At 43.7% G+C, this 26,248-nt stretch overlaps 1 protein-coding gene across 12 annotated transcripts in view; it reads left to right on the top strand.

The window, feature by feature from the left end:
* RNF144A (ring finger protein 144A) overlaps window positions 1-26,248 on the top strand; it is a 119,247-nt gene that overhangs the window by 27,606 nt on the left and 65,393 nt on the right. The window contains exon 3 of one of the 12 annotated variants that reach the window (XM_023619589.2): window positions 3,204-3,358. The exons of 10 other annotated variants lie outside the window; for them this stretch is intronic. The gene's annotated coding sequence lies outside the window, so the exon portion shown is untranslated. Of the gene's footprint in view, window positions 1-3,203; window positions 3,359-3,662; window positions 3,683-26,248 lie in introns of those variants that run through there. One more of the 12 variants, XM_070236741.1, reaches the window with a different exon arrangement.

Genomic DNA, 26,248 nt, shown 5'->3' with positions numbered 1-26,248 from the left:
GAGTCAGGAGGTAGCAGGAACCTGAGCATGTCTAGCATCGTAGGCTCTTGGGGGAATGTTAGGTTTTATGGTGAGAAATCACTGCAGGGTTTTAAGCAGAGGAGAGACAGGAGCTGCATTCCATTTTAATAGGCTCACTCTGGCCTCTGTTGGTAATAGAATGGAGGAGGTGGAAAATGAGGGTAGACCAGGAGACCATTCCAAAGCCATTAGAGAAATCCGTGGTAGTAATTCAGACAAGCGATGATGGTAGCTTGCTGTACAGGTAGCAGTGGAAGTGGTGAAAAAGTGGTCACATTCTGGATATATTTTGAAGATCGAGCGCTCAAGATGTCCTGGCAGAATGGGTGTGGGGCATAAGAAGAAGAGAAAAGTCTACAATGATGTTAAGGATTTTAGCTTGCATAGCTAGATGGAGCTATCACCAACTGAGATGGGGAAGTCTGTAGGTAGGGAAAGTTTGGGTGCAAAAAAGAGATTTTTGTGTCGTTAGTGCCATTCACTGGATTCTGACTCCTAGTGCTGCTGTCGACAGCAGAGGGGAACCCTGTCGAGTCTTTCTGTGCCGTCCTCTCACCTTCTGGCACTGTATCAGACATCTAGTGCGCTGTCTGCTATTCACAGGGTTTTCATGGCCAATTTTTTTGAAAGTGGGTGCCAGGTCCTTCCTCCTTGTCTATCTGAGTCTGGAAGCTCTGCTGAAACCTGTCCACCGTGGGAGACCCTACTGGTACTGGAAATCCCAGTGGCGGAGCTTTCAACATCGCAGCAACACACAGCCCCCAGAGTATGGCAGCCAACAGGTCGGGGAGGGGATGTTCCCTGACTGGGAAACAAACTGGTCATGGTGGTGAGAGTGCCAGATTTTAACCACTAGATCACCAGGGCAGATGAGATTAGGTTAGATTAAACAGAGATTAGAAGTTCAGTTCTGAACATAGTGAGTTTGAGATGCTAAGCGACCCAGATGGAGATGCTGAGTGAGCAGTTATACCCAGCTGTGATAGTTTCAGACCGTGATCTGAGCTGGAGACATAATGGGAGTCTTTGGCCTGTGGTTGGTATGTAAAGGAATAAGATCAGAGGAGATCCCTGTGAGAGGAGAGGTTCAAGGATTGGGCCCCGGGACATTCCAGCTTCATGAGGAGTAAGAGAAGAGGAAGAGGCAGCAGAGGAGGCCAAGAGGGAGCAACCAGAGAGGTCGGGGCCACCAAGAGTGTGGCATCTTGCCACAGGAAATCACGTCAGAGGAGGGAGTGGTGAGCTGTGTCCAGTGTGTGGTGAGCCACCTGAGATGAGGACCGAGCGTAGACGCTGGGATCAGTGCCCTGGGCCATGAGTGGTTCTGGTAACAAAAGCGCAATCAGAGGGAGAGATTGTCGGGAGCTGTTTTTAGAAGCTTTGCGGCAAAGGGGAGGAGAATGTGGGGTGGTACCTGGTGGGATAAATAAGGCCAGGATGATTAGTTTTTAGTTGGAAGCCTTAGCATTGTATTTACATGCTGGTGGGAAGGACTCAGTAGAGAGTGGAAAATTGATAATGTTTGGCAGAGGGTTGCTGAAATCATTTCCTGAGTAGGTGAAAGAGGTGCGTTTGTGTACAGGTGGAGTTTTTGCTTTAGGAGCCCAGATAGTCTCTGTGGGAGTAGAGTGACTGACAGATATGTGGGGGCGAGGTGGCGGTGCGGAGGAGCAGGTTCTGCACCTCTCTTTTCGTTGCTTGTATTTTCCCTGTGAAGGAGGAAGCAATCACAGCTGAGTGCCGTGTTGGAGGAGGGGCCCTGAGTTTGCGGAGACAAGGGACAGAGTGAGAAGTCCTCTGGAAAGAGGGAGGTGCACACGATCACCTGGTAGCATTAAGAGCCCACCTGAAGCTTGAGGCCACAGGTTGAAAACCCCCATCAGTGTGATGTGCCTTTCTCTAGACTGCTCAGCTCAGGAGTCAGAGGCACGCAGTAGGTCAAGAATTGAGGGCCACGCCGTCACCGAGTGGTTAGGTTCACGGGCTTGGCTGTGGTGGCCCAGGGTTTCACTGGTTCGGATCCTGGGCGTGGACATGGCACCACTCATCAGGCCATCTGAGGCGGCGTCCCACATGCCGCAACCAGAAGGACCTACAACTAGAATGCGCAGCTATGTACTGGGGGGCTTTGTGGGGAGAAGAAGGAAGAAAAAAAAAAAGATTGGCAACAGATGTTAGCTGAGGGCCAAGCTGTAAAAAAAAGAATTGAATTGTTCTTTGGCTGAGCACAGAGGGGCAAAGTGAGAGAGTGGCCCAAGTTGACAGTTATGCAGGAGAGAGGTGACACAAGTCACCTGAAGATTAAGACGGCGACGTGAGGAACGGACATCAGGAGTGAGGAAAGTTGGAGGTGCGGGAGAAGGGTCCGTGCCTGCCGGGGAGGGGCCCTGGAGGAAGTAGGGGGCTGAGGCTGCTCCGGGAACTGGGAATGTAGGGCATTTGGGGACACCTAAATTCCAGCATTGCTGCCCCACACCCCAGCTCCTCGGGACGCGCCTCGCCTTCCCACTGTCTTGCTGTGAAAGGGCCTGCTTGAGAAGCTGGAGTGAACCCCTGCCCTTGTGGCCACGGCACCAGTCTGCCCTTTTGGTAGTCCTGGGCTGTATGGCTGACGTTTCGTGCCGAGGCGGAGGGAAGCCCACAGCCCTGTCACCACAGTGGCGAGCAGAGTGGAAACGCAAACGCTGACATCTGAAGGCCCCTCCCTGCCTCACGTGCCTTGGAAACTAAGTGCAGCATAATCTTTTTTGTTCTTAACTTCAACTTTAACGAGTTAGGACTATTGCATGTTTCTCAGCTGTGCGATTGCCAGTGCAGAGACTTGTGGAGTCTGCTGAGGAGTGAGGGAGCGGTGACAGCCTCCCGGCAAGATGCCCGGTCGGCCGTGGAGGTGGGCGTTCTTCCCTGCGGCTGCCCACACCCACCTCCTAGGACGTTCTCTTTGGGAATCTGTCTCTAGCAAATTCCAGGAACTGTAAAATGCCTTCATAGTCGCAAAAGATTCATGTTGGAGAGGGCAAAATACCAGAAAGTGACATTCCAGCCCAGCAAAGATATTTTTAAATGTTTAGGATTTATAAAGAAAGAGAGACAGTCTTCATGGAATATCAGCCACCCCCAGTTCACACTGCTGTGATTAAAGTAGCCAAATCTGAAAGTTTTGTTTTGTGTTTTCCTTCAAGTGGAGAATGTCATCAGTAAAAAGAAGCCATCTTTGGTTCAGAAAACGTGGCGGCCTTGGCCTTGGTGGCGCGCTGGGAACGGCCGGTGTTCAGAGAGCTGTGGCTGTGATTGCTGAGCTCCGTGCAGCTCTGCTACTGCCTGGGGAATCTTTGAGGTGAAGGTCATTTAAAACACACTAACTAGAATCGAAACTATCAATACCCTGCTTTAGTTGTGTGGTTTCAGGGTGGCGAGGTGGTTAAACGAGCAGTATTTTTAGAAATGGAAACATTGAAAGATGCTGTTCTGAGATGCCGTGGCTGAAGGCTCTCCTGAAATAAATCGTAACAGCCACATTTTCCACATTTATCTCGGTTGCAGTTTCTTTGTTTTTTTTTACTTTTTGGTACTTTTTTGTTTGTTTTGAGAGCTTGGGGTCATTTCCATACATGCGCTGTCCTCTGTAGGAGCCTTGCTGTCGAGTCGGGCTCCCGGCTGGGTGAGTCTTCCATCAGCGATGTTGGTGTTTGCACTACCAGATTCCAGCGGCAGTGACAGCTGCTGGTTATACAAAAGACAGCGCCTGCTGCCCGGGACGGTGTGGGTTTCTCCAGACCCATCAGGCAGCGACACTTCATGAGCGTCTGTTACACGCAAGGCCGTGTTCTCGGGCTGTGAGGGACGAAGGAGTACAGCGCAGGTTCCGCTTTCATGTTTCTTAGACTAACGGTAAAGAGCAGAGGATGTGGAGCCCCAGTTGCCCAAACTTGAGTGCAGCACGGAGCAACCCCGGGGTGATGGGAAGTGCGTGCTGCGTACTAGACCGTCCTGTCGCTCAGACTAAGACGCTGAGTCTGCAGTGGACGGAAGAGAGGGACCGAGATGAGAGGGCAGAGGACTCAGGGCCACTTGTGCTGGACCCTAAATATTTGGTGTTAGAATCTTTCCGGTGGCCTCTGGAGAACCGTTAAAACTTAGGAAGGGTAGTGATAGGATTTAAAAAAAAAAATGTATTTTGGACAGATTCACTGGGCACTGTTGTTCTTCCGATACGAAGAGAAGACAGTGCGCAGAGAAAAGAGTCAGAAGGAAAAGTGTGATCTCGTGGCTTAACAAAATTACTAGACTTTTCCCCCCTGGTTTTCAAAATACTGTCCTTTTTTGGTTATTCTCATAAGCCTTACAAAAGCGCTTCACAGACACATTTACCAAGGAAATATCCTGCCTTCTGTCAAACGTAGAGATCCATAAATAACTTATCATTTTAGCTACATTTAATATTGCTTGATTAAATATTAATGAGGAAACTGTTAGTATCTGGTCATTATAATTTATTGTAAAATGGATAACATAATTCAGTTACCGCAATCTCACTTTAATCCTGACTTTACTGATTGTAATAATCTATTATTTTAGTGTATTCCATAATTTATTTCTCAGTGTTTTAGAAAGTTTTCGTCTATCAATCAACACATTGATTTGAATTTAAAAATAAGATGAAACCTTTTCCGACATAAAGTAAGTCTGATTGGCTGATTAATTTGACCATGAAAACTACCTTTGCCCCTTAAATTATTGTAATGAGCTAAATCTGCAAATAATTTGGACAAATATATAATTGAAACATTTGTTATAGTAAAATCATGCAGTCAAATATTTTATATGGAAAGGTGCATTGGGATTAATATTTTTTCATTTCTTTCCAGCATATTGGTTTAAACAAGGGGTCTCTAAGAGAAAAAGTAATGAATACAATGAAGCTATTTCTAAAGTCTTGGTCCAATCTTTTCATGTACTTCCCAGAAATTAGGGCTTGAATGACTGATGTCCTGGTAACACATTCTTGTGCCGGTCTAGCAGTTTCCAAAGGTTTTCTTTTATAGGAAAATCCACTGATTAAATTGTGGCCTGAACACTAAAACTAGTTTTTAGTTTATCCACATATGTGCCAAAAATCACACAGTATTTTTGGCACATATGTGGAAGAAGTATAAAGAGTTGAGTTTCGGTTTTACAAAACAACATCTGTTCTCCCCTGTTTACTTATGTGAGCAAGGTAGTAAAGTTATTACATCTATAAAAATGAAAAATTGGAAGAAAACTCATCTTGAACTGGGTCTTACAAATTTGATGATACTTATCTATGGACACACAAACTTTGGGTGAAAAAAATCCAAGTCTTTTTTTTGGCTTTGAAAATTGCTAAGTTGTGCTAGTAACCTCTTCTTTATTTTTTCAGCTTTATGGAGGTATAGTTAACAAATAAAATTGTAATATATTTAAAGTGTACATCGTGGTGCTTCGGTATACATGTACATTGTGGAAGGGTTCCCCCCAGCCAGTTAATTAATACATCCATCACCTCACATGTTTATCTTTTTCTGTTTGCTGAGAACATTTAAGTTAACTCTCATAGCAAATTTCACTTTTATAATACAGCGCCATCAACTCTAGTCACCATGTTTTGCATTAGGTTCTCAGACCTTATTCGTCTTACAGCTGAAAGCGTGTACCCGTTTACCAAGCTCTCCCTATTTCCCCCACCCCCAGCCCCTGATAACGCCCTTCAGGTTCATCCATGTTACCACAAATGGCAGGATTTCCTTCTTTTTTAAGGCTGAATCCATTCGTCAGTCAAGGGACACTTAGATTCTCTGCAAACCTTGGCTATTGTGAATAAAGCTGCAGGCAGCATGGAGTGCAGATATGTCTTCAAGTTAATGATTTCATTTCCTTTACATGTTTATGCAGAAGCGGAATAGCTGGATCATATGGTGATGCTATTTTTAATTTCTTGAGGAACCTCTATACTCTTTTCCTTAGTAGCTGCATCAGTTCACAGTTCCACCAACGGTGCACAAGGGCTCCCCTTTCCCTACGTCCTCACCAGCATTTATCTCTTGTCTCTGATAATAACCATCCTAACAGGTGTGAGGTGGTAGGTCATGGTGGCTTTGAGCTGCCTTCCCTTTTGATTAGTGATGTTATTCCCTTTTCATGTACCCGTTGGCCATTTGTATGTGTTCTCTGGAAAAATGTCTATTTGAAGTCCTTTGCATGTTTTTTAATTGATTATTTGGTTTTATGCTACTGAGTTGTATGAGTTTCTTATCTATTTCAGATATTGACCCTGTATTGGATATGTGATTTACAAATATTTTCTCCCATTCTGTAGGTTGCCTTTTCCTTTGGTTGTTGGTGTCCTTTGCTAAGCAGAAGCTTTTAGGTTGATGTCACATTTGTTTATTTTTGCATTTGCCTTTGCTCTTGGTGTCAAATCCAAAAAATCACCACCAAGACCAACGTCAAGGAAAATACCCCCTATGTTTTCTTCTAGGAGTTTTATGGTTTCAGGTCTTACATTCAAGTTTTTCATCCACTTTGAGTTGATTTTTGTGTATGGTGTAAGATAGGGATCCACTTTCATTCTTTTGCATGTGGATATCTAGTTTTCCCAAGACCATTTGTTGAAGAGACTATTCTTTCCCCATTGTGTATTCTTGACGGCTTTGTCAAAAATTAATTGACCATGTGTACATGGGTTTATTTCTGGGCTCTCTCTTATGTTCCATTGATCTAAGTGTCTGTTTTTATGCCAATACCATACTGTTTTGATAAGTATAGCTTTGTAATATCGTTTGAAACCAGGAAGTGTTCAGCTTTGTTCTTTCTCGGGATTACTTTGGCTTTCTGTGCATATTTTAAAAAATAAATGATATACTAGAAATTACATTTTTTCAACTGTTGTTGCTTTATTTTAAAAAGGCAATATTTCCAGTATTCCAGAAGTTACGTGTTTTTCCAACTATTTAAAATTCCTTTTTAATTGAGGTAACATTGGTTTATAACATTATATAATTTTAATGTGTGCATTATTATAATTTCCGTTTCTATGTGGACTACATCACGTTCACCAACCAAAGACTAATTACAGTATGTCACCCCATATGTCACCATGCATGTGTACCCTATCACCCCTTTCACCCTCCTCCCTAACCCCTTCCCCTCTGGTAATCTGATTTCAGTACCTGTGTGCTTGTTTGTTGTTCTTGTTTTTTTTATCTTCTACTTATGAGTGAGATCATACAGTATTTGGCTTCTCCATCTAACTTCTTTCACTTACCATAGTACCCTCGAGGTCCATCCAGGTTGTTGCAAATGGCAAGATTTCATGTTTCTCTCTCTCTCTTTTTTTTATTTTTTGGTGAGGAAGATTGGCCCTGAGATAACATCTGTTGCCAATCTTCCTCTTTTTGCTTGTGGAAGATGGTCGCTGAGCTAACATCTGTGCCAGTCTTTCTCTGTTTTTTTCACGTGGGATGCCACCACAGCATGGCTTGACAAGCAGTGCTAGGTCTGCATCCAGGATCCAAACCTCTGAACCCTGGGCCACCAAAGCAGAGCACGCATACTTAACTACTATGCCACTGGGCCATCCCCAAGATTTCATCTTTTTTATAGCTGAATAGTATTCCATTGTGTATATATACCACATCTTCTTTGTCCATTCATCCCTTGATGGGCACTTAGGTTGTTTCCAAGTCTTGTTATTGTGAATGATGCTGCAAAGAACATAGGGGTGCAAGTATTTTACACATTTGTGGTTTTGTTTTCTTTGGATACAATACCCAGAAGTGGAATAGCTCAATCGTATGGTATATCCATTCTTAATGTTTTGAGGCATCTCCATACTGTTTTCCGTAGTGGCTGCACCAGTTACATTCCCACCAGCAGTTTATGAGAGCTCCTTTTTCTCCACATCCTCTCCAACACTTGTTATTTCTTGTTTTGTTAATTATAGCCATTCTGATAGGCATGAGGTGATATGTCATTGTAGTTGTGATTTGCATTTCCCTAATAATTAGTGATGTTGAACATCTTTTCATATATCTGTTGAGCAGCTGTATATCTTCTTTGGAAAGATGTATGTTCAGATCTTTTGCCCATTTTTTAATTGAGTTGTTTGTTTCTTTGTTGTTGAGTGGAATGAGTTCTTTATATATTTTGGATATTAACCCCTTCTCAGATATATGATTTTCAGATATCTTCTCCCAGTTGTTAGATTCTCTTTTCATTTTGTTGATGGTTTATTTAGCTGTTCCTTTCCTTTTAGTTTGAAGTAGTGTCATTGTTTATTTTTTCTTTTGTTTCCCTTGCCTGGTGAGAAATGGTATTTGAAAAGATACTGCTAAGACCCATGTCAAAGAGCATCGAGCTAGAACTTTTATGGTTTGAGGTCTTACATTCTCAAGTCTTTGATCCATTTGGAGTTAATTTTTGTGTGTATGCTATAAGATAATGGTCTACTTTCGTTCTTTGGCATTTGGCTGTCCAGTTTTCCCAACATCATTTATTGAAGAGACTTTCCTTTCTCCATTGTATCTTCTTGGACAACAATTTAAAATTTTATACAATTTTTAGACAGCAACTGAGGAATATGTTAAGGGCCTGTGTACTTGAAAAAATATATATTGTTGGCTGTTGTCATACCCAAAGAGCGGGAGGTCTCTGCTTCAGGCCACACCCAGCAAACGAGAGGCTCTGCGGTGTCCTGGGAAGAGATCAACATGGAGAGTCAGAAGATAGCTCAAGACCCAGCTTTGCCACTTCCTGCCCAGGTGAGCTTGGGAAAGTCACTGAATCCTCAGAGCCTGGATTTCTTCAGGGGAAAATGGAAATGACAATAAGGCTTCCCTACCTACCCAGAAGTCACTAGTGAGGATCAGATGTGCCTGAAGGATGGGGACATTTTTAATAAGATGTAAACAACACTCAGATACTGGTGACTCAAATATTAACTACTGGTTAAAAGCTAAAGCAAGTGAAAGAATCACCTGCAGGCCCCTCTGGGCCCTGAGGGAAGGGGAGAGGACATTGGGGTGTGCATGCATGTTGCACTCATGCTGAACCTTGGAACCACAGAAGATGCAAACGAGGTGACAGCACGCACCATTGCTCACAGCTGTGCAGAGGGCTCTGGTGGTCATGCACATTGTGTTCTCTGCGGCGGATATTCTGATTACGAGGGAGGACTGTGGGAATTTGGAAAATCTGGCTAAGGGATGTCTTCCATCCCAGCAGGGAGAGAGAAGCAACAGCCTGAGAAGGGGTTTGATTTTAATCTCAGGCCCCTGAGGCCTGTCCAAGTGTCTAGGGAGAGATGAAATAACATTTGTCTATCACTGTGGATTTATAAATGCGTTTCCATGTGCACTGTTATTTTATTAGCTTACACAACTCTCTTGTGATGATAGCTGTTGTTCTTCCCATCGTCCAGTTGAGAAAAGACTGAAAGTGACTTGTTCAAGACATGCAACTGGTGAGCGGTGGAGGCGCAACTGACTGAAGACGCTCTGCTTCCCGATCTCACCTGACCTTCCTGCCTGATAAAGATGGTTTTGGAGAGACTCTTAGGAGGCGACTGTCAGCACCAGAAAAGCAGGGAGGATTAGGAAGTCTTGGAACATGTCTTGGTTCAGAATGCAAGTTATTTAGGATTGCAAAACAACTACAGGATCCTGATGGGCAAGGGATTGGTGGGAGTGGGTGGGGTCACCTCTGGATGTTGGAGTTTTGGAAGAGCCCCTTTAAGGAGTGTTGGCTGGTGCTTCATGGGGTTCCGAAGATATCTTGAGCCACAGTAGTAATAGTGCCAGCAATGGGAGGGGCCATATATATTGAAATACAGTGAATTATTTGCAGAGATTAGGAACATCTCTGTGGGGTTCATTAATGGGCAGGGTTGGTGTGGGGAGAGGAGATGTGCCAGTGGGCTCTGGGGCATCTGTCCCAGGAAGCGTAGGCCATGCAAGACAACCACACAGTACTTTGTAATTTTGTTCTAGAACTTCTTTGCCCAATTCAAGTTCAACACTGTGGTGTAATCTTAAGTGAACAACAGAGTTTAATCATATCACCAACACCTCCCAGAGAGAAAATCAAATGTAATGTGAGGTTTTGAACAATCGTAATGAAGAGCAAACTGTGATTTCTCCACTGTGTGAGTAAGTGAACTGAATGTGAGGATTAATGAGAAACAGGATGTTTGTGTATGAATTGTTCCAAGATGGGAAAAAATCATATTTCATAATCTTTGAAGAGGCCACTAGCCTGGGAAAAGCATTTCATAGTACTTTCTTTCAGGGAATCAAAAAGCTTCCGGTAGAAATCAAAAGTATACGGTCTGAGGAAGGTGCTTATTCTTTCAAAGGACAGGACATGAAGGATTTGCTCTATACTAAAAGGATCCTGAAAGCCATTGCCCCTAAGCGCTGGTATTAGAGTTGAATCTTGACGTCTTTAGCCCAGAGCTGCCTCTCTGGCCAGGAGATGGAGGCATGGGGAGGGTGTGGACATCGTCCAGAACTTCCATTCAGAGACCTGGCCAGCAACTCAGCCAGACCATCCATGTTTTCTTCAAATTCCCTGATGATGAATCAACTGTAGGCTTTCTGAATCCAACTGAGGAGCTGTCCTTTCTCTTAACCTCTGAGTTTGTGTTCCTAAGGTTTACCAGTTAAGCTGGTTATACTTAATTTTTTAATTAAGTATTTTTAAATTAAGTATTAAAGTTTACCAGTTAAGCTGGTTATACTTAATTTTTTAGTTAAGTACATGCACAAAGTAAACCATTAAAACAAAACCACGGAAAGGGTATTAAATACAAATTAAATTCTCCCTCTCTTTGTCCTCCCCAGAGAAAATCCTATTAAATTTTTTTTGCTTGACCCATCTAGAAAAATTTAGTATGCATGAAAAAATGCCCATTTTTAAATCTAAACCAGATGATGTCATAGTACCTTTCTGAACAGTGCTTTTAAAGGAATATATTAGGTAGGATCTGATACATGAGTTATGAAGTGTAGTTAATGAATATCCACGAACCTGTGTCTTAAACAAAAACGTGAGTACTGTGGCATCAGTGCGACTGTTCCTCCCGTGTCTGACTGTCCTCATGTCCCACCCTTCCCTTGCAGTACTTTCTAATCTTCCCTTGTTATTTTAGGCAGTCCCTATCACTAAACTATATATAATTTTACTCATTAACAATGGTGTCATGCTATGAGTAGACTTGTTCACTCAGTGTTTTGTCTAAGATTTAACCACATTGTTCTGGGTGGCTGTATTTATTCATCTCACCACTATATAATATTTGATAATGTTAACAGTGAGCAGTTCACGCATCCTCCTGTCAGTGGACGTTTGGGTTATTCTCAGTCTTTTACTGTCACAAAACATTCTATTATTGATATTCTTGCACATAACGCTGCTACACATGTGCAGGTTCTTTTCCTTGATCTTGTACCCAGGAGGAGCATTTGGGCCTGAAAAAAGGCTGTATAATGACCAACTTTGCAAGAAAATGTCATAGTGATTTCCAAAGTGATTATACCAATTTGCATTGTCATCAGCAGTGAATAAAAGTTTCCTTTAAGATCCGTGCCTGTCTTATCCCAACACGTGGTGTTATTAAGCTTCTTAATTTTTGCCAAATTAATAGTAAAATGAATTTAATGTATCAATAATATTGAACTTCTTTTCACATGTTTAATCACCGTCTGTTGTGTCTGTTATAAAGAAACTGTTCATCTCTTTGGTCCATTTTTCCATTGTGTTGTATTTTTTTTTTCTCATTGATTTGAAAGCATTCTTTATATGTTCTGAAGATTAAGGGTGTTGGTTTCATGTGTTAAGAATATTACCTCACTGTTTGTGCCATATATTTTCACAAGGAGTCTTTCAATGAATAGAAGTTCTTGATTTTGAGGTATTTAGTGTATCAACCTGGCACATTTATAGTTAGGGCCAATTCTTTTAAGATATTTTTCTGTATCTTGAGGATATAAGTTACTGTCTTATATTTTCTTTTAACAGTTTTAAAATTATTTGGTTTAATTTTTGTGTGTAATGTAGGAATCCAATACGATTTTTATCCATAGGGAAAAATAATTTACCTAGTACCGTTTATTGAATAATCCTTTCTTCTCCATTGATCTGAAATGCACACTCTGTAATGTATCAAGTTTCCACACAAGCTTGGGTTTGCTTCTCTGTCTTCTGTATTTATCTGTTGGTGAGTTTGCTCACCTCTTTGTCATTGCAGCATGCTTTTCATCACTATAGCTCTCTACTGAATCTTAATATTTGGCCTTGCCCTTTCCCTCCCATTCAGTGATGTTTGGCTACAATTGGACTTATCCCTTCTGTGGAAATTTTAGAGTTAGTTTATGAAACAGCAACAGCAATGATAACAACAGCAACAAAATCTGTTGGGAATTTGCTCGGATTGCATTAAATGTATAGGTCAGTTTGGAAAGAACTGAGATTTTTTTATGACCTTGAGTCCCCCAGTCCATGAACATTGTATCACTATCCATATGTTTGTCTTCATAAATGTTTTCGGTAAAGATTTATGTTTTTCTGTAAATAGGTCTTACTCATCTTTCATATACTCCTGGTACGTACAGCATGTTTGTGTGTTCCTGGATACCTTAGTTTTGGGATGCCTTTGGACATGGCATTTTTGCTGGAATATAAAAATGTAATTGACTTTTGTATATTGATCTTGCATCCAACCACTTTTCTAAACTTTTAGTGTTTCTAATAATTTATCTGTAGATCCTCCTATTTATAGAAAGTCATTTGTGAATAATTAAAGTATTGTTTATTCCTTTTCAGTGTCATACTTTCTGCTTCTCTTTCTTGTTTTCTGTTAGAGTTAGGGCCTCCAGCACAATGTTGAGTTGAAGCAATAGAAGGTATCCTTTCCTCATTCCTGATTTTTACAAGGAATGTTCAAATTTAATTAATGATGTTTGCTGTTGCTTTTTTCCCAAATTCGTTGTATTAGGTGAGGGAAGTTCCCTTATGTTTCTGTTTTGCAGAATATTGTGTCATATGCTTTTACTCAAAAATGCATGTTGAGTTTTATCAAAGGCTGTTCTGTATCTACTAGGATGACCATACGGTTTCCACCATTTTTCTCTTACTATGTTAGATCATAGATATGGTTTATTCAATGGTAAACTCTCTTGCACTCCTAGGATAAATCTATCTTGTAGAACTTTATGGGTTTTTTTCCTCCTTAAGTACACATCTGATACACATCTGGATTCTATTTGCTCCTATTTTGTTTTAAATTTTTGCTTCTTTACTCATAAGTGAGTTTGGCCTATATTTTTCCTTTCTTTAACTGCTTTTGTCTGATTTAGAGGGAGTTTTTTTTTCTTTAGCTATTTTTCCTACTCCCTGCAAGATTTTGTGTATGATTTGAATTATCTGCTCCTGAAATTTTGGTAGTACTCAGCTGAAAACAAGTCCTAGTGATTTCTTTGTTGGAAGATTTCTACTTATTCAGTTTTTTAAAGGTTTATAAAATTACTTGAACTCCTGTTTTTTTGAGCCAGTTTTCTTAAATTATATTTTTCTAGTATATTCATAGTTCCCTATTTTTCAAGTTAAAATTAGCATAAAATTATTCATTTAGTTTTAAATCTCTGCTATCTGTTTTTCATTACAAATATAGTTTATTTGGGCGATCTCTCTTTTTTTCTTCCTTGACCAACCTGCCCAAGAATGGATGTTTTATTATTGTTTTCAAAGAAAAATACTTTTGACTTTGTTGACTATTTTTATTTGTGCTTTATTTTATGTTTCACTTATTTTTGTTTTTATCTATAATAGGTCTTTCTTTCTATTCTCTTTTCTATTCTGCAGTTATTTTCCTGACTTCTTAATCTAGAGGCAGCTCAATGATTTTTAGTCTTCTTCTTTAATATACACATTTAAGATTATGAATTTCCCTCTCAGTACTGCTTTAATGGGATCTCATAGGTTTTGTTAAATAATATTCTCATTCCTGTTTAGCTCTACATATTTTTAAAGTTACATATTTTCTTCTGAACTTATGAGTTATTGATAAGTCTTTACAGTTTTCAACCGTGGAGATTCTTTTTGTTATTGATGTCTATCTTGATTGCATTGATGTCAGAATACATGATCCACGTGATAGCAGTTGTCTGAAATTTGCTGAATCCTTCTTTATGTCCCTGTGTGATGTCAGTTTCTGTAAATGTTCTATGCGTTTTTGAGAGGATTGTGAATTCTCAGTTTGTTGTTTATGAGACTTGCATATGTCCATTAATTTAGATTGTTAATAGTGCTTTTTATATCTTCTCTATTTTTACTAATTTTGTTTGTTTGCTGTATTAAGCAATGTGTAGTGAATTTCCCCACTGCGGTGCTGTAGTCATCATTTTCAGTAACTATATCCTTTTTGCTTTTTATATTTTGAAGCTGCTTGATATATACAAACTTAGAATTATTATTGCTTTATAGTGAATTTGATCTTTTGCTGTTATATAGTTTCCTTCTTTTTCTCTAGTTGTGCTTTTCACTTTAAATCCTATTTTGTCTGATACCTTTATTTGGTTGGCATTTTTCTGGATCAGCTTTCTCCATACTTGGAGTCCCAATCTTTCCAGTTTCTTGTTGTTTTATGTGTATCTCTCTGTTTGTAAAATTCAATTTTGTCATTTCTTTTGGCTATTCGGTTCAATCCATTTGTTTCTTTTTTAATATATTTGGATTTTTTTCTCCCAAACTATTTTTGTTCTATTTTCTTGTTTTTTTTTTTTTAGATTGGCACCTGAGTTAACAACTGTTGCCAATCTTCTTTTTTTTTTCTGCTGCTTTTTCTCCACAAATCCCCCCAGTACATAGTTGTGTATTCTAGTGGTAGGTCCTTCTAGTTGTGGCTTGTGGGATGCCGCCTCAGCATGGCCTGATGAGCTGTGCCATGTCCGTGCCCAGGATCCGAACCGACGAAACCCTGGGCTGCCGCAGCAGAGCGCACGAGCTTAATCACTCGGCCACGGGGCGGCCCCTCCTATTTTCTTTCTTGCTTTTTTTTAAGTGCATGTTTGTTTCTTTGCAGTCTTACTCCATTTTTTCCTTTTATAAATGGCAGTTATACATTGTTTTTCTCTTCTTTTGGTAAATACTGCTGAAATTTTACCATGTATACATAAAGTCTAAAATAAATATCTTAATTCCTCAGTTCTGAAAATACACAGAACACTGTAATTAACTTGAGACTTATAAGCTAAGTGTGCTTATTTGTTTATTTTTTTAGTTCAATCTTTTAGTTGGGCTTTAGTTATTTTCCAGGGTGAGGGACCTTTATAGAATTGAATTCATCATATTGAGAAAAGTAGATGTCTTCCATTTTGGTTTTAAAGGAATTGCTTCTTTGTTGCCACTGGAGCTATGAATGGTCTCTTGGGTTCTAAATCCATTTCAGTATTCGGAGCATCACAGAGGGTGATCATGGCCTTGCCACTAGGAAGGTTTTCATGACTGCTGTGTGGATTATCTGTGAAGGGGTGCAACAACTGTTGGTGTAAAGAAATGTCTGCTGGTCAATTTGGACTAGATGAATGATCCAGATTTAAGCTGTATGTAAGTAGAAGGCCTGTTTCATACATTATGCAGACATATAGAAAGAACACAGAAGGGTTAAAATTAGTTATCACCATGGTATTCTAGATATACTTACTCTGTGATGTCATTTTACCCTTATTTTCTACAGTGTATCAACATTTATAGAGACTCCTCCCAGCCCCCCCCAAAAAAGGTCAATAGTGTATTTTTTTTTAAAAAAAAGGAAACTGCTTTGTCCCATGTTTTTCTCAGTCACTTGGAATTCTGGGACACCTCAGAGTTTAATTATCAAATGCGTTTCTTAGGTGTCTGTGGGGCTGTGCCAGACCCTGTTAGAGCAAGATTGAAAGTCTCTTTTCTCCTGAACATTTCACTGTAAGACAACACGCATGTGTCCGGATATAGAACTGTAGACTGTTCAACTTAAAGGAAATCATGGAGCTCAGGTAATACCGTGGTTTCCAGAATTATTTTGGGGAGGTGGTGGTGCGGTGATCCTTTCTTCAAAGAAGTCTTATGAAAGACCGATGTCTTAAAAAGAAATAGAAATAAAAGTCAACTGGGGCTCAGGTTGGAACAAGCTTGGGACACCTGTGGCTTATCCCAGCTAAGGCCTCCCCGCGTTGTTCTCCAGCTGAAGCTGGGAACCACAGAACCCACAAAAAGTCCTTTCCATTTAACCCTCACATTTCAGCAGGGAAGAAACTGAAAGCCCCAAGGGGTCACGGGTTGGCTGGTGGCTGCACCAGAGTTCAGTTCTTCGCAGCCCTTTCTAAGCCCTCCTGCACTGAAAGCTCATTTCCACTGCTAGGATTGCTGCTGCGTGCAAAGGCCACTAGGAAATGATTCGCACATTTCCACTTTACTTTCTTTAAATCCAGGTCATGTCTAGACCTTTTGCTTGGGTGACCCCAATTTGCCACCCAGACTTGTCATGTCTTCTTAAGCCCCCAGCCCTGGGCTTGCTGCTAGCTTCATTAGGGGTCTTCCAGACTGTAGAAAAGCCTGTTGAGTGTCCGGCGATAGGGATATGGTGTCCGAAAGCCTCGTTTTACTCTCAGTCTTTTGTTTGCTTCTGGCCCTTTGCTGGTCTTCTCACTGTTGGTCACAGATGGATCGATTCTTTCAAGCAGACAGACCACATGCTATTTCTGTGCTGTAAATTTCCAAAGCTTCTTCCCCAGCCACCTCTCCAGCCACATGCTGGAATAAGAAGTGTGTTTGCAGCTATAATCAGCACACTTAAATACTAGTTAAATTCGGGGTGAGTACAAAATCTGTACAGCTCTTGACTCTGAAAGAAGCTATAAAAATACCTCATGCCTGTGAGCCCTCTGGGGCCTTTGACAGTGAGGTGATCCCTCCAAGCATTTTTAAGGCTCATGGGGTGTTCCAAAATAGCCCAGACTACATGTTGGGGGGGCTCTGATTCATAGAGGACTATGTCGGACACCAAGGAGTCTTGGCTGCCGACTGGCAAGTTCCTTTCTTGTTTCTGTTTTCCTGGGATAAGATGCACAGTCATAGTCATTTATTTTCCTGTAAACTCTTTGAGAATGGCACGTTCCTTAACTGTCTTTGTATCCTCACTGTCTGGCGCATGGTATGTACCTGACATAGTTGTGAAGTGGCCGAACTGGAGATTCAGAGGTGCTGAAACAGAAGGAGCCTTTGGCTCCCTGCCTTTATGTTGGACTTTCTCATTTCACGTGAGTAGGTCGTCTCATCGATGCCTATGACTGCCCTGTGAGAATCAACTTATGGATGATATTACTGAGGCTTCTAGAGGGTTGTAGAATCGTCCAAGAGCTCATGAAGTCAACTTGCCTTGAGTCTGGATCTCCTAATTCTTAGACAGGGATTCTTTCCATGTCACTATTGAAATATTGAGGTATATCCTCAAAGATGCTCTGTTTTGATCTCCTAGCATCTAAGGGCATTGCTCAGCCTCAGCCCAAGCCTTCTGGAAGGTTTGGTGGTTTGTGGTCCACTCCTTCATATGTTATCTGAGAGTCTTTCACTATGTACATACACTGTGGAAAACATGGTGGCCACTTCCAAATGATTTCTCGTCTGCAGCAAAGTTCTGATTGCTCTGCCCCGTATACTATGGAGTAATCATTCTAAAATGGCAAACATGAAGACGCTCTCTGTTCAGAACTCCAGCAGTGGCTCCCAGAACCTCAAGGGCCAAGTTCAGACTCTCCCTGAACCTGTGAGCCAGTGTCTGGCTAGCTGCAGCCTCATCTACTCTCAGCCCCGCCCTGAGACCTGGCTGGAGTCCAGGGAATGACTTCTCACTGTTACCCCTCCCCTTGGTCAGGGGTCTGCAGGAAGCTTGTCCTGAGAGCCAGGCTGGTGGAGAAGCATCTTCCTGGCCCTGTGCTTGCCTCTTTTGGAGTCTGCATCCCTCTGCCCTATGATCACAGATTTACTCAGCTAGACTGGCCCATGAGCTCAATGCGGAGGCCACGCCTCTTCTCGGCTTTGGAAGTGCCTGTGGCTTAGAATGCATTTAGTAGATCTCTGCTGAATGAATGAACTGCATTTGTAAAGATTCCCTTTTTAATTCCCTTATATGTGTGTGCAGAGTATGGCTGTTTGGAGGGACACTATTGAGAGGAGGAGGCTTGATGTGGTGATGGCTCAGAGGGAACCTGGTCGGCCTGACGGTCCACCTGGCACTGGTGGTCCTGGACTCAGAGTGCTTGTGAACAGAGAGTGCAGTGGAATCTGCAGGCCCCAGGCTGTTTGTTCCTTTATTCTCCCACCCAGCTTTGTGTGCTCTTGCGGAGAGCTGGCTCTCAACAGTGGTCATGTGGTTGAATGCTGTAATTTCTTTCAGTGCTAGACCTTTTGAGTCTCTGGTTCTGGGCCTCTTCTGAGATCCCAGAGAACACCTAAGGGTATGTTTGAGAGCGAACTCTACAAATGCTTTAATCTTAAATAAATGAAATGTCTCATTTCCTCCACCCTTTTGCAGTCTTCGAGCTCTGTATCACCTTGTATGTGCTCTGGGCCATCGCTCACTCACTGCCATCCTATCCCAATTTGTCTGTTTTTAGTGGCCTCATATGGGATTCTCAGCTTTTCCTCTGGAGGCTGCAGCTGAGGCCTCCTAATCTTGGAGGGGCCCTGTTAGGCAGCACCAGACTGTGGGAGGCAGGACGCAATTCCAGGAAGCATATGGATCGCTGGAGGGCTGCTGTCACATTGCCCTGGAGTTGACAGATGGACGCACACAGCAGTCTCGTGGAGTGGCCATGGCGTGCAACCACCATGGGGCTCCAGGCGCACTCTCCCAGGACGCTGGAGCTCGGGCCCGCTCTGCCTCGCTTGGGGCAGTCCCTTTGCAGGCTCACCACTCTGTACTGCTATAGAACGGCTGGTGAAAGGTCCAGAACGTACAAAGGAATGGTTCAAAGACAAAACCCAGCTGACCCACTAACTGCTGTGATGGAGACGGCACAAAGCATATAAAGTGGGACAGCCTTCCTTGCTCTCTTTCCTCACCTTAGTTATCACCCAGTTTGGGAGGAAAAAAGAAGTCGTATTTTAGGTAGCGCAGCCTACTACAAGGAGAGCCGTAGACCCAAGTGGCTTCATTACCGGTAGTCTCTCAGCAAGTACCCTGAGAACATGACCCGTGTGCCCCGTTTGTGAAGTGCCTGGAGGAGCCCAGGTCCCTTTGGGGAATTGCAAAGTCAGGCTGTGACTTGCGCCTTCAGCCCATTACGTGGCAGCCTCTTTCCTGAATCATAGTGGCGGGTTCATGGAACTTTGATGTGGCTTTTTTTGTGCCAGGCCAAAGCCTCACGTCCACTATTCTGGGAACGTCCATGTGACCATAATTGACTTCCCAAGGGGTCCTGGGCTGGCCACTGCTTCCCGGCCAGGCGGTTGTTTCTGTGAATCTTGGCAGGAGGATGCTCAGGGGGGTCGGCCCAGCACGTTGACACAGATGTCGCTTACCCACGTTTCATCTGCATGTGCCTGAAAATACAGACTTCATGGGAAAACATGGGCCTTTCGTTCCTCGTCCACTTGGTTTTAGCCATCAGGGTAGGTGATAGTCCCAGACCCAAAACCTGTTCACCACTCCAGGGTTACTGTCAGCATATTTCAGACCCACAGGGGTCTTAACAACTAATATAGGCCACATGTTTACAAACCATTTTTGTTTTGGCAGCAGAATTTCTTTTTGCAAATCAAATATCATGTGTGATCTGAACTAGGGTGGAGGATGCAGAACCCTCGTCCCCTCTACTCCGGATCTCCGTGCAGCCCCTGGGGCCCCTTCCTGGTCCTAGGCCAGCCTGTTTGCTGGTATAGATGCATAGACATTGTGTCAGTGTCCTGAGCAGCTGGCAGGCTGTCCAAACACACATGCGTGTGTAAGTGCAACGTGACATAGGAGAGCTGGGGCACTGTACTGTTCCTGTCTTCAATCCACACGCCAGGATTCATTGTGAACGTGTCACCAGCTCCGCTTAGCCTTCATGGGCATTAACTCAGACATCCTGGGAGCCTGCTGGACTCGAGGCTATGAGGGAGCTGGAGCTTCACCCACATCCCTCTCCTGGGTGGTAGCTGTCGCCCGACTGCTGAAATGGGCTGATTTTGTCAGCGCCTAGGACAGTGAAGGGGGACTGGCCCCGCTGACCACTTCTTAAAAACACTTGCAATTGGGTGGTGAGGTGTTGATGTTAAATATTAGGGAAACTTAGTGGCTCTTCCTTTAAGAATAAGTGTAAAGGCCCTTTTCTTCTTCAGTTCAGCATTGGCGCTCTCTAATGAATTAACCCACTGCAGACAGCTCTCCTGTGCGGATTCCCTGTGTCCAGGCTCTGGTTGGCACTTTGCACCTGTACCCTGATTTGTCGTTCACGGTAATCTTACGCAGTAGGCGCTGTCGTCCTGCTTTTTACATGACGGAGCAGGCGCGCGCAGAGAGATCAGGCTCTGCATGCCGGGCGGCTCGGTGGCTGACCCGTCCATCCTGCGTGTGAGGCTTGCCTGACTCCGGTCCTGCCTGCTCTCCTTTACGCGCCTTGCTCCATCATTCAGCGGCGAGGCGCTCCCTTTAACGGGATGATCTTTATAGCCTGTGCCTCTTCTCCTGAGGCCAGTTCCGCTCAGCATATGGATCTTAAGCTTCTACTTGGCGAAACGCAAATGTCAGGGGCCCTAAAGGATAGAAACATTATTGAGAAACTTTCCTCTGAGAAGCCCGAAGGGAGAAATGAAGGAGAGGATCAGGGTCGTGACCTGGATTGGGTGTCCAGGGCGCAAAGTGACACTGGGGTGGCTGTGAACAGATCAAGGCTAAGAGCAGGGGGCCTGTCTGAAAGGGTTTGGCTCCTAAACTAACAATTATATTTTTCCCAATGGCTAGCCTCCCTAAATGATGCTTTCCATGAGTCACATGTGTCTCACGGTCATTGCTCATCAGTGCTGGCTGCTCGTCTGATCATTGTCTTCCTTGTAGAGCAGAGGACGTGTGATGCTGCCACGGGAATACCTCACTGACTTATCCCAAATACACATCTCTCCCCCGGGAGGACAGGGGCATTCAGATCCTGAGTAGAAGGCACTACTGCGGCCAAGTCAGAGCTCCCAGTTGGTGACCTCACACATCAGAAGCATCCCAGCCGGTCTGTAGCCCCAGGGAGCTCTCAGACCCACGGCTCTGGAATCTTAGGAAGCCCTGAAACGTTCACAGCCTGCTGTCCCGGTGGGAGGGGTGGAGGTTGCCAGGAGTTGGAAGAGGTGGGAAGGAAGCAGAGGAATTGAGAGGTGGGGTAGAGAAATGGAAGGAAAACACAACTTTTGCCCAATTGTTTAGTGGGTAATTGAGAAAACAGCGCCTGGGGTCCCTTTGCTCCAGGTACGGGGGCTGTGCTGGAGCAGCCACTGGAGCTCCCGAGCCCCCGCAACACCCCGAGACTCATCCAGTGGGAAGCAGGTGTTCTGATCTCAGGTGCCTGCTCCCACGTGGAGCTCACGTTTCTGCTCCATGTCACTTCTATCTGTGACCCTCTGTTTCCTAAGACCTCCCCCGCCCTTGTGTTCTGTGATTCTAAGAATTAGTTTTCTTTGGAAATGTACAGACTGCCTCTGATATTTGTGAGAATGTTTTATGACAGTGGAGGCCATTGGGAAACTAAACGGGAACATGGGAGGGGACAAGTAAACTGCATTGTTTTGGTTTTCTGCTCATTGAAGCCTTTAATTTAATTTTTTCTGTTTCTCCCCTGGGATGGACTAGAGACAATGTACAACGTAGACGTTTTTGCCTTTGGAATGGAATCTTTGCAGCAGAGCCAAGCCCTCTGAGGTTTCCAGATCAATGCTTGCAATCTGGCTTGCTTTCTTTCTTTTTCTTTCTTTCTTTCTTTCTTTTTTTTTTTGAGGAAGATTAGCCCTGAGCTAACATCTGCCACCAATCTTCCTCTTTTTGCTGAGGAAGATTGGCCCTAGCCAACATCTGTCCCCATCTTCCTCTATTTCATATGTGGGACACCTGTCACAGCATGGCTTGATAAGCAATGCATAGGTCCGTGCCCGCGGTCCAAGCCGGCAGACCCCAGACCACCGAAGCAGAGTGCACGAACTTAACCACTATGCCACCAGGCAGCCCCTGGCTTACTTTCTTATGTTTTAAAACTTGGCCTAGTAAAAGTTTGCTTCTGATGCTCAGGAGGTAACCTGGGAAGGGAGTCTATGCTTTTGTTCTGATGGATTTGAGGCGAGGCGAGTATACCTGGGTCTAGATGCCACTCTTTCATCAAGTTAACGAGAGTGGCCATGGATGTATTATGGAAAGTGATGGCACAGACACATAATTAAAGAAACTTAACCCAATCTTGACTGCGAAGAGAAAGCAGTCACATCTCAGAAGTGTTGGCGTGCAGAGGAAGGAATATTGACACAAGCAGGCCCGTCAGCTTGCTCTCTGTCTGGCATTTATTTCCTTTCACTACCCTGTTTCCTCATCCGTAGAAGGACGAGGCACTGCTGGTGTCTGTGTGAGTGTGCTGCTGCCTGCATCTTCCTTCCCGTGGCCCTGGCCGTGGCAGGTCTCAGGAGCTCTGCTGCCTTCACATTCACATGCACAAGTGGTTTGTTTACTTCCTTCACTGGGAGAAAGAACTGAGGAAAGTACTGGCCTGCGTTTCACTTGGAATTTGGCAGGGAAGGAATCTGTGAAGTCATTGGTCAGCGTAGTGCCAGCTTACGTTGTGTGTGTGTGGCGTGTGTTTGGTATTGGAGAAACTTTAGAAAGAAACCCTGCTTCGGTGTTTAAAATAAATTGGCCCCCTGAATGCCTTTCTTGGTTCGTGTATTTATCATTTGTCGTCCTCATTCGTTTTCCTGTATTTTTTCTTTAAAACATCATGTGATGCTTTTGCAATTGGAAAAGAAATGATGAATGCTTTTCTTTGTTTCAGTCTGATGTTAGATCACTCCAGGGGTTTCTAACTGCTTCTTATTCTTCACAGAAAGATTAGCTGTTTCATAGGAATTTCATTTATATTCAGATTACCTTTTCTTTCTTTAGTGGTACTCAGACGTTGAAATGATGATATACAGCACAGATAGACCAGGAAAACAAAATCATTTTCTGAAGGGTGGCAATATTTTATTTTTGAAATTGGATTCCTATAAAAGTACATCTTCCGTCTTAGAATGCTAACTACTCGCTAAGATCTGTATTAAGCGCCGACTACACTGAAGGTAGGGAGTGGAGCTTTGGGGGATCCAAAGATATCTGACATAGATCCAGCCTTCAAAGAGATTCTAATGTGTTTGGAAGGATGAGATGTGCATAATAAGGGCATCGTTAATACCATATTTCAAGAGACATACGACACTAAGGATTGGGAATTCAAGTTAGGGGGTCTTGCTCTGGTGGCTCTTGCGAGGCTGTGTTTTCACTTCCAGCACATGGCCTGTGACTTTGCATCGCCTCTGCCTGCATCCTCTTTCCTCTCACACAGCGACATCCTCTTGGTCTGCAAAAGCCCCCAGCACAGAGACCCCTCTTCCATGGACCATTCCCGATGAGACTGTCTGGAGGTGCCACGTCTCCTCTTGGCCCTCCTAGCAGTGTACCGCATTGTGGAAACAGTGTTCGCTTTGGTGTAGCATCTTTCTTTGTGGAGTTTTGGGGACCAGTATCTTATAGAGGGAGAACCTCTTATAAGTCTTGGACAAGGATGTAAAATGTAAGCACAGATAGCTGATAGGTATGCATGTGACTTCACTGGAAGCGTAGAGCTGATAAGCCGATGGCCGATGGCATCGATTTTTGGAAAATGTTATAAGATTGTGTCTTCAGGATTTCATAGATGAAACCATTTCCCTCTCCTTTCCAGTAAACAGTGAAACAAGCACAAGATTTTTCTTTTTTTTTTTTGCTCTTTATTGTAATATTAAAAGGGAATCTCTGCTTTAACAACCAGTATATGTTTATCGGGATTTTCATTTCTTAAGTTCCCAGTTTGTAAACAGGGTGTGCATTTTAGTTTTGCGAGTGTTAAAAGTTTAGTGTCATTTTTAAAAAGGAAAAAAAGGAAAGAAAAAAAGGGACCCCTCCCAAGAAAAAACACCAAGATCACACATTTGGTGCTAGAGAGGCTATTCACTCAGCAAGCAATTTTGTACCTAAACTTGCGAAGCAATGAACTTGCCTAGATTCTTAACATATAGATTTAGTAAGAAAAAGAGGTGATTTAAGTTGACTGTGAGCCTAATGACGACAAACTGGCCAGAGAAGCTCTGGAATATTTTGAAATAGACATTCCTCTCCAAATGTTGGATGTTTTCCTCACCTTCTAGCCAGGGTGCAGAATCCACGACAACAATAGCATAAAGACTGAACGGTCTCCGGTCGGCGTAACCCACTTTGGTCTTCCCAGAACCTGAAAGGCTGTGCTTTGAGGTTTGTTTGGGGAGAAGGATAAATTGCCACTGGAGAAATCCTCAGTCACCAAAATGTCCCAAACAGCCTATTATAAAAAGCATATTTTAAGGTCGTGGTTAATAATGGCGAGATTCCTTTTCGATGACAGCCTCCTCCCATCGCATTTGTGGAGTTCAGTAAATGTTGGTGTGAGAGGATGAGTGATTTAGAGGCTATTTCGAGGTGTCTGAAGAATCCCAAGTTTGTTTAATAGAATAATAATGGAGGAGGATGTTCCCTGAACAGGGCGGTGAGGAAGTTGGTAGTCAGGGCCACCGCACAGGTTTCTGCATTTATGGTGATCCTACAGCTCTGAGCACCCAGCCGTGCACTCTGAGCTGTATTGCTCAGGTCCCTGTTTCCAGACCTCTGGCCATACTTCCTGGGTATTTCCACCTGGACACCCGCCGTCTGTTGCATGTCCATGTTTCTGTCCTGCACAGACTTCTTTTCCCAAATGGACCCTACTGTATTGACTTCTGTTAATGACATCAAGACTTTTTATAGCTGGTGGGTGAGGTGTTTTGGAGACATCTTGGGCTCCTCCTTCCCCTCCATGCCATCATTCACGATGCCCCTGCGACATCCTCCCTTGGTGTGACTCTCCTATCCATTCTTGCTTTTCAGTCCCATCGTCACTCCCTGAAGCAAGGTTCTTATCAATTCATTTGTCAGTACCATCGAGTTGGTTCTGACTCCCAGTGATCCTGTGGACAGCAGAGTGGAGCCCTGCCCGTCTTTATGCGCCCGCATCCTCTCACCTTCCAGCTCTGTATCAGACAGTGCTCTGCTGGTATTCATAGAGTTTTCGTGCCCATCTTTTTCAGAAGTGGGTGGCCAGGTCCTTCTTCCTAGTCTGTCTTAGTCTGGAAGGTCTGCTGAAACCTGCCCACCATGGGGGACCCTGCTGGTATCGAGAATCCTGGTGGAACAGCGTTCAGATCACAGCTACATGCAGCCCCCACAGTATGACAACTGACAGATGGGTGGTGTGGTCCCCTGACAGGGACGTGAACCCAGGCCACAGCAGTAAGAGCGCCGAATCTTAACCACTGGACCACCAGGGCTGGCTTATCAATTCATACGTGCCTTATAATAAATTCTAACCCATCTCTCTGCATTTGGTTGTCCTTCCTCCAATTACAGTCTAATTTATCTGACAAATTACCACAAATCAAGCTTTGAAAATGCATGTGAAACATGTAATTCCTCATCAAAAGAAAGACACAGCTCATTTGTTACCTTCCGCAGGAAATCTTTCTGGAAGTGCAGAGCTTGGCCACTACGATATGAGTGCATTGTAAGAGGACGGGAGCCCCTCAGTCTGTTAGGACTCTTGTGCCAACTCTGGCGGCCTGCCCACACCTCCTCCTCTGCGTCTTCACTGCCCACTGGCCCAACCATGGGCACCTGCAACTCTGCCTGAGCACTTTCTCCCTGGAACCCCCTCGGCCTGCCCCTGTTGTGGGCTGCAAGTGTGGAGATGAGCACTCCTACCCTGGAGCAGCCCCCATGGATGGTGACAGAAGGTGGGAGGTAACTGCCCCAGCCATGTGCCTCTTGGATGGGTTGATGGTGAGGTCGGGTGTGACAGTGGCTCCCCGAGTTCCCAAGTGGGATGAAGCTCCCATTCACCACAGTGGCCGCTGATTGATAGTG

The sequence above is a fragment of the Equus caballus genome, chromosome 15 (assembly GCF_041296265.1).
Source record: "Equus caballus isolate H_3958 breed thoroughbred chromosome 15, TB-T2T, whole genome shotgun sequence".
In the NCBI taxonomy this organism is placed as follows: Eukaryota; Metazoa; Chordata; class Mammalia; order Perissodactyla; family Equidae; genus Equus; species Equus caballus.
Note: the sequence above shows the minus strand (reverse complement) of the source record. Positions and strands in the feature narration are given on the sequence as shown.